The sequence below is a fragment of the Lolium rigidum genome, chromosome 6 (genome assembly GCF_022539505.1).
Source record: "Lolium rigidum isolate FL_2022 chromosome 6, APGP_CSIRO_Lrig_0.1, whole genome shotgun sequence".
Taxonomy (NCBI): Eukaryota; Viridiplantae; Streptophyta; class Magnoliopsida; order Poales; family Poaceae; genus Lolium; species Lolium rigidum.
The window spans coordinates 198,900,039-198,909,020 of NC_061513.1; the positions used below are offsets into that span (position 1 = coordinate 198,900,039).

The 8,982-nt window shown below is 41.3% G+C and overlaps 1 long non-coding RNA gene across 1 annotated transcript; it reads left to right on the top strand.

Annotated features, from left to right (window-relative positions):
- The first annotated feature begins 490 nt into the window (after window positions 1–490).
- On the top strand, window positions 491–928 carry LOC124665977. Its single transcript, XR_006990763.1, has 3 exons — window positions 491–532; window positions 622–718; window positions 884–928. It is a non-coding gene; the product is annotated as an uncharacterized LOC124665977 (long non-coding RNA).
- The last annotated feature ends 8,054 nt before the right edge of the window (window positions 929–8,982 follow it).

Consider the following 8,982-nt stretch of genomic DNA (forward strand, 5'->3'; position numbering starts at 1 on the left):
GTATTTGGCAAGAATGGAGCCGGCCAATTGTGTTGGCATGGCAATTTCGGCCAGCCACTTTCCTCCTCACTTTCTTCTCTTGCAAGACTTTCCTCTCAACTATCCCAACAATTAAATGGGCAGCCACCCATCCTAGCCAATCAAAAAGGAGGCAGCCAACCCCCTCTCCCTCTATAAATGGCCCTTGGCCGGCCACCTCCACTCCTCTTGCTCTCATTTTTCTTCTCTCCACTCACTCCTCCACCTTATCTACTCCCTCACACTCTTCTCCTACTCTCCCCCACGAAAATGCAGCTCCACCTAACTCCCATGGCCGGCCATGGCCATGGAAAGAACTCCAAGATGAAGCTCCCTCCTCCCTCAAGCTCCTCCTCACCATGAGAGCCTCCCTCTCCTTCTTCTCCCCAACCCTAGATGGTTTTCTCTCCTCTTCCTCTTCCTCCATTGCTAAGATTGGATCTTGATGCAGGTGCATGTTGGTCCAAGCATGGAGAAGCTTGAGCTATCCTCAGATCTGAAGTTCTTGAGCAAAGTTCGTCCAAATCCCTGCAGTAATTTCTGCTATCTTGCTGTTTCAGATTCTGGTACGAAATTGTAAAATCCACCAAATCTGGTGTGCAGATCCAAATGGAGTGATTCAAAGTTCCGCGGATAGGTATTCAAAATATCTACAACTTGGCTTTGGTCTCATCCTCATATTCGTTACAGATTCGCCCTGGTAAATAAAGTTCTGGAAACATGCAGATTCACTGTTTGTTAGATTTGTTCCGTTGTACAAAACCTTTTTGAGCAAACTAAACTGCGGGTGAAAGCCCTATTCAATACCTTAATTTTGGTGGTGGTTTCACTCCGATTGACCTCCTGAAACTGAAATGGTTCACAGATCAAGATCTGGTCAGATCTGACTTTGTCGAATTAAACCAGAAGCTTGGAAACGAATTTTTGAATGAAACCAGCTGGGTAAGAACCAGCTTCTCAATACCTTTCAGATGCGGCTGACCTTATATTTTTATGTTTGATGTACGATTTGTGGTGAATTAAACTTGTTCTATGTGTTCTGCAGACATGGCTGTTAGCTTTTAAATCACCAAAAATCCATTTTTGAACCTAATTGAGTGATTCCAGTTCTGTAGGACTACGGAATGTTTTCTTAATCTTCTCAAACAAGTTTCAAACCTTTATCTGTTTTGTAACTCTAGAGGTAAAGCAAATGGTATAGACATGCAGTAATCTTGTCAATCCATTTGTGAGAGTTTCAGAAACAATTTTAACCCAAATCCAATTGTGTATGCCTCTCTGTTCAAATACCTTTCAAATGCCAGTGGTCCCATATTTTTTGGATTTTTCTACGATTTATGGCTTACAGATCTTGTTTTCTGTATAGTCAGATTCAAACAAATTCCTAAATTTGTAGGTTTAATATTTTTGAGTGAATCCAATTGGGTTAGTCTTGTATTAGTACTGGCCATCTAGGAAAAATAGTGTTAGTCTCTGTTCATGCATTTTTGTTACTGTTAGTAATGTGTATGTGTGACATGGGTTGTTGTAGCCAAACTTTTTGGTTTATTTGGAAACCTTAACCACCTCTTTGCATTAAAAATTGGTCAACCAATGTTTTATTCTTGCAAAACAAAACCTCTGCAACTTAACCTTAGTTCTATTGTTGGCTTAAGTTTTCCAATGATGTGGAATATTGTTTACTCCCTATTCTTGTGTAGTGTTTTGTAAGCTTTATAAAATAGAGAGAATGATTTCCCGCTTTTCCAAAAATGTTTCAAATTATAATATGAACGTTTGTGATGCCAAACTAATGCACTTGTCCTCTTTATGATGTTATCTACCAGTGGATATTTGGTTTATGCCATGGTGATAACCGAGAGAGGCAATTGCTAAGCATGGTACTCTCATACCTTTATTAGGTAAATAAAATGGCGTTTCTTCTAGATGCTTTGTAGTATCTATATGTCCTTAATATGTTAGCCTTAGTAGAGTGGTTAGTTTTTGATTGATGCTTGTTGCTTATTGTTTTGTTGGTGCAATGTGTTTGATTGTGTTCCTTTTATATTTTCCGACGATAGATGCGAACGATTCCGGAGAAGAAGAAGTGGATCGGACAAGGATTTTATTTATATTGTTGGTATTCTTATTTTGATGAAGTTGAAGAAGTCCAGGGACAAATAAGCCAAGGCAAGCCATCTCTTGATCTCCGATTGACGTGTGTCATATTGTTGTCACTTTATTATTACTCTTGTCTCTTTATCTTGTCGATGCATGCTTTGTCTTAAGCATGATGATCCTCTTGGTCATACTTCATGATCATCTTAGTAATTGTTGGTATACTTGTTGATCATGGCTATGCCATCCTACCTTGTTGAGTTACATGCTTACCTTAAGCATGTGACACTTCTTGTCGATTGATACGTCTCCGACGTATCGATAATTTCTTATGTTCTATGCCATATTATTGATGATACCTACATGTTTTATGCACACTTTATGTCATATTCGTGCATTTTCTGGAACTAACCTATTAACAAGATGCCGAAGTGCCAGCTTCTGTTTTCTCGCTGTTTTTGGTTTCAGAAATCCTAGTAACGAAATATTCTCGGAATTGGACGAAACAAAGACCCAGGGGCCTATTTTTCCACGGAGCTTCCGGAAGACCGAAGAACATACGAAGTGGGGCCACGAGGTGGCGACACCACAAGGCGGCGCGGCCCGGGGGGCCGCGCCGCCCTATGGTGTGGCCCCTCGTCGGGCCCCCGACTCGCCCTTCCGCCTACTTAAAGCCTCCGTCGCGAAACCCCCGATGCGAAAAACCACGATACGGAAAACCTTACCGAGACGCCGCCGCCGCCGATCCCATCTCGGGGGATTCTAGAGATCTCCTCCGGCACCCCGCCGGAGAGGGGATTCATCTCCCGGAGGACTCTACACCGCCATGGTCGCCTCCGGAGTGATGAGTGAGTAGTTCACCCCTGGACTATGGGTCCATAGCAGTAGCTAGATGGTTGTCTTCTCCTCATTGTGCTTCATTGTTGGATCTTGTGAGCTGCCTAACATGATCAAGATCATCTATCCGTAATACTCTATGTTGTGTTTGTCGGGATCCGATGGATAGAGAATACCATGTCATGTTAATTATCAAGTTATTACATATGTGTTGTTTATGATCTTGCATGCTCTCCGTTACTAGTAGAGGCTCTGGCCAAGTTTTTACTTTTAACTCCAAGAGGGAGTATTTATGCTCGATAGTGGGTTCATGCCCGCATTGACACCGGGACAAGTGATGTAAAGTTCTAAGGTTGTGTTGTGCTCGTTGCCACTAGGGATAAAACATTGGCGCTATGTCCGAGGATGTAGTTGTTGATTACATTAGGCACCATACTTAATGCAATTATCTGTTGCTTTGCAACTTAATACCGGAGGGGTTCGGATGATAACCCGAAGGTGGACTTTTTAGGCATAGATGCAGTTGGATGGCGGTCTATGTACTTTGTCGTAATGCCCAATTAAATCTCACTATACTTATCATGTCATGTATGTGCATTGTTATGCCCTCTCTATTTGTCAATTGCCCGACCGTAATTTGTTCACCCAACATGCTTTTATCTTATGGGAGAGACACCTCTAGTGAACTGTGGACCCCGGTCCATTCTTTAATACTGAAATACAAATCTGCTGCAATACTTGTTTTTACTATTTTCTCTCGCAAACAATCATCTTCCACACAATACGGTTAATCCTTTGTTACAGCAAGCCGGTGAGATTGACAACCTCACCGTTTCGTTGGGGCAAAGTACTTTGGTTGTGTTGTGCAGGTTCCACGTTGGCGCCGGAATCTCCGGTGTTGCGCCGCACTACATCCCGCCGCCATCAACCTTCAACGTGCTTCTTGGCTCCTCCTGGTTCGATAAACCTTGGTTTCTTTCCGAGGGAAAACTTGCTGCTGTGCGCATCATACCTTCCTCTTGGGGTTGCCCAACGAACGTGTGAAATACACGCCATCAAGCATATTTTCTCGGCGCCGTTGCCGGGGAGATCAAGACACGCCGCAAGGGGAGTCTCCACTTCCCAATCTCTTTACTTTGTTTTTGTCTTGCTTTATTTTATTTACTACTTTGTTTGCTGCATTATATCGAAACACAAAAATTAGTTGCTAGCTTTACTTTATTTACTGTCTTGTTTGCTATATCAAAAACACAAAAAAATTAGTTTACTTGCATTTACTTTATCTAGTTTGTTTTATTTACTACTGCTAAAATGAGTAATCCTGAAGTTGAAGTTCGTTCATTTAAGCAACAAGGAGGAGAATGTTTAAAAGATGCTTGGTATAGAATTACTGATGCCCATAATAGGTGCACTAAGAAACACTCCACCACTATCCTACTCAGGAATTTTTATGTTGGTATCTCTAGCTGGAATAGATATGTTCTTGATTGTCTCGCGGGAGGTAATTTCCTAGGCGCTCCCGCTTTAGAAGCTAGCTGCATTATTGAGAGTTTATTTGGAACACCACCTGTTAATGAAACTAAAATTGAAACCTCCCTTGAGGATGTTTTGAAAAAATTGGAAACCATAGAGAAAAAATTTCCGAGTGTTGAAACTAAGTTGGAGATATTACTTGATAAAACTGATGAACTTGATAAATCCTTAGGAGGAATTGATGAAAGAATTAGTGTCCTAGGAACTTTTGTTGACCATGATAATCAAATTAATAGGATTGGCGAACTTGAAAAAGCTATGGGAACCTTGGGTTCAACCTTTTCATCTTTACAGTTTAGAGAGAAAGCTTATGTGGGAAAGGAGCAAAAGTTTATGTATGTCTCTAAAGTGCCTAAACCAAAGAAATATTATTATAGGCCTAAAAATGAAAAATCCCCTAGTACCACTACAAATAGGGGAGCTTATGATATCAATGCTTCATCTCGCGATAACACTTGAGTTACACTTTCTGCGCCTAGCTGAAAGGCGTTAAAGAAAAGCGCTTATGGGAGACAACCCATGTTTTTACTACAGTATTTTTGTTTTATGTTTGTGTCTTGGAAGTTGTTTAGTACTGTAGCAACCTCTTCTTATCTTAGTTTTATGTTTTGTTGTGCCAAGAAAAGTCTTTGATAGAAAAGTAAGTACTAGATTTGGATTACTGCGCAGTTCCAGATTTCTTTGCTGTCACGAATCTGGGTCTATCTCCCTGTAGGTAGCTCAGAAAATTAAGCCAATTTACGAGCATGATCCTCAGATATGTACGCAACTTTCATTCAATTTGAGCATTTTCGTTTGAGCAAGTCTGATGGCCTAATAAAATCCATCTTTACGGACTGTTCTGTTTTGACAGATTCTGTCTTTTATTTCGCATTGCCTCTTTTGCTATGTTGGATGAATTTCTTTGATCCATTAATGTCCAGTAGCTTTATGCAATGTCCAGAAGTGTTAAGAATGATTGTGTCACCTCTGAACATGTGAATTTTTATTATGCACTAACCCTCTAATGAGTTGTTTCGAGTTTGGTGTGGAGGAAGTTTTCAAGGATCAAGAGAGGAGTATGATGCAATATGATCAAGGAGAGTGAAAGCTCTAAGCTTGGGGATGCCCCGGTGGTTCACCCCTGCATATTCTAAGAAGACTCAAGCGTCTAAGCTTGGGGATGCCCAAGGCATCCCCTTCTTCATCGACAACATTATCGGGTTCCTCCCCGAAACTATATTTTTATTCCGTCACATCTTATGCACTTTGCTTGGAGCGTCGGTTTGTTTTTGTTTTTTGTTTTGTTTGAATAAAATGGATCCTAGCATTCACTCTGTGGGAGAGAGACACGCTCCGCTGTAGCATATGGACAAATATGTCCTTAGGCTCTACTCATAGTATTCATGGCGAAGTTCTTCTTCGTTAAATTGTTATATGGTTGGAATTGGAAAATGCTACATGTAGTAACTCTAAAATGTCTTGGATAATTTGATACTTGGCAATTGTTGTGCTCATGTTTAAGCTCTTGCATCATATACTTTGCACCCATTAATGAAGAAATACTTAGAGCTTGCTAATTTGGTTTGCATATTTGGTTTCTCTAGAGTCTAGATAACATCTAGTATTGAGTTTTGAACAACAAGGAAGACAGTGTGGAGTCTTATAATGTTTACCATATGTCTTTTATGTGAGTTTTGCTGTACCGTTCATCCTTGTGTTTGTTTCAAATAACCTTGCTAGCCTAAACCTTGTATCGAGAGGGAATACTTCTCATGCATCCAAAATCCTTGAGCCAACCACTATGCCATTTGTGTCCACCATACCTACCTACTACATGGTATTTATCCGCCATTCCAAAGTAAATTGCTTGAGTGCTACCTTTAAAATTCCATCATTCACCTTTGCAATATATAGCTCATGGGACAAATAGCTTAAAAACTATTGTGGTATTGAATATGTACTTATGCACTTTATCTCTTATTAAGTTGCTTGTTGAGCGATAACCATGTTTCTGGGGACGTCATCAACTATTCTTTGTTGGATATCATGTGAGTTGCTATGCATGTCCGTCTTGTCTGAAGCAAGAGAGATCTACCACCTTCATGGTTGGAGCATGCATATTGTTAGAGAAGAACTTTGGGCCGCTAACTAAAGCCATGATTCATGGTGGAAGTTTCAGTTTGGACACATATCCTCAATCTCATATGAGAATAATAATTGTTGCCACATGCTTATGCATTAAAGAGGAGTCCATTATCTCGTTGTCCATGTTGTCCCGGTATGGATGTCTAAGTTGAGAATAATCAAAAGCGAGAAATCCAAAATGCGAGCTTTCTCCTTAGACCTTTGTACAGGCGGCATGGAGGTACCCCATTGTGACACTTGGTCAAAACATGTGCATTGCAAAGATCCGGTAGTCCAAGTTAATTAGGACAAGGTGCGGGCACTATTAGTATACTGTGCATGAGACTTGCAACTTGTAAGATATAATGTACATAACTCATATGCTTTATTACTACCGTTGACAAAATTGTTTCATGTTTTCAAAATAAAAGCTCTAGCACAAATATAGCAATCGATGCTTTCCTCTTTGAAGGACCATTCTCTTTACTTTTATGTTGAGTCAGTTCACCTATCTCTCTCCACCTCAAGAAGCAAACACTTGTGTGAACTGTGCATTGATTCCTACATACTTGCATATTGTACTTGTTATATTACTCTATGTTGACAATTATCCATGAGATATACATGTTACAAGTTGAAGGCAACCGCTGAAACTTAATCTTCCTTTGTGTTGCTTCAATACCTTTACTTTGATTTATTGCTTTATGAGTTAACTCTTATGCAAGACTTATTAATACTTGTCTCAAAGTACTATTCATGAAAAGTCTTTGCTATATTATTCACCTGTTTACTCATGTCATTACCATTGTTTTGATCGCTGCATCCACTACATATGTTTACAAATAGTATGATCAAAGTTATGATGGCATATCACTTCAGAAATTATCTTTGTTATCGTTTTACCTCGCTCGGGACGAGCAGTAACTAAGCTTGGGGATGCTTGATACGTCTCCGACGTATCGATAATTTCTTATGTTCTATGCCATATTATTGATGATACCTACATGTTTTATGCACACTTTATGTCATATTCGTGCATTTTCCGGAACTAACCTATTAACAAGATGCCGAAGTGCCGGTTCTCGTTTTCTCGCTGTTTTTGGTTTCGAAATCCTAGTAACGAAATATTCTCGGAATTGGACGAAACAAAGACCCAGGGGCCTATTTTTCCACGGAGCTTCCGGAAGACCGAAGAACATACAAAGTGGGGCCACGAGGTGGCGACACCACAAGGCGGCGCGGCCCGGGGGGCCCGCGCCGCCCTATGGTGTGGCCCCCTCGTCTGGCCCCCGACTCTGCCCTTCCGCCTACTTAAAGCCTCCGTCGCGAAACCCGTGATGCGAAAAACCACGATACGGAAAACCTTACTGAGACGCCGCCGCCGCCGATCCCATCTCGGGGGATTCTGGAGATCTCCTCCGGCACCCTGCCGGAGAGGGGATTCATCTCCCGGAGGACTCTACACCGCCATGGTCGCCTCCGGAGTGATGAGTGAGTAGTTCACCCCTGGACTATGGGTCCATAGCAGTAGCTAGATGGTTGTGTTCTCCTCATTGTGCTTCATTGTTGGATCTTGTGAGCTGCCTAACATGATCAAGATCATCTATCTGTAATACTCTATGTTGTGTTTGTCGGGATCCGATGGATAGAGAATACCATGTCATGTTAATTATCAAGTTATTACATATGTGTTGTTTATGATCTTGCATGCTCTCCGTTACTAGTAGAGGCTCTGGCCAAGTTTTTTACTTTTAACTCCAAGAGGGAGTATTTATGCTCGATAGTGGGTTCATGCCCGCATTGACACCTGGGACAGGATGACGAAAGTTCTAAGGTTGTGTTGTGCTGTTGCCACTAGGGATAAAACATTGGCGCTATGTCCGAGGATGTAGTTGTTGATTACATTACGCACCATACTTAATGCAATTGTCTGTTGCTTTGCAACTTAATACCGGAGGGGGTTCGGATGATAACCCGAAGGTGGACTTTTTAGGCATAGATGCAGTTGGATGGCGGTCTATGTACTTTGTCGTAATGCCCAATTAAATCTCACTATACTTATCATGTCATGTATGTGCATTGTTATGCCCTCTTTATTTGTCAATTGCCCGACTGTAATTTGTTCACCCAACATGCTTTTATCTTATGGGAGAGACACCTCTAGTGAACTCGTGGACCCCGGTCCATTCTTTAATACTCGAAATACAAATCTGCTGCAATACTTGTTTTTACTATTTTCTCTGCAAACAATCATCTTCCACACAATACGGTTAATCCTTTGTTACAGACAAGCCGGTGAGATTGACAACCTCACTTGTTTCGTTGGGGCAAAGTACTTTGGTTGTGTTGTGCAGGTTCCACGTTGGCGCCGGAATCTCTGGTGTTGCGCCG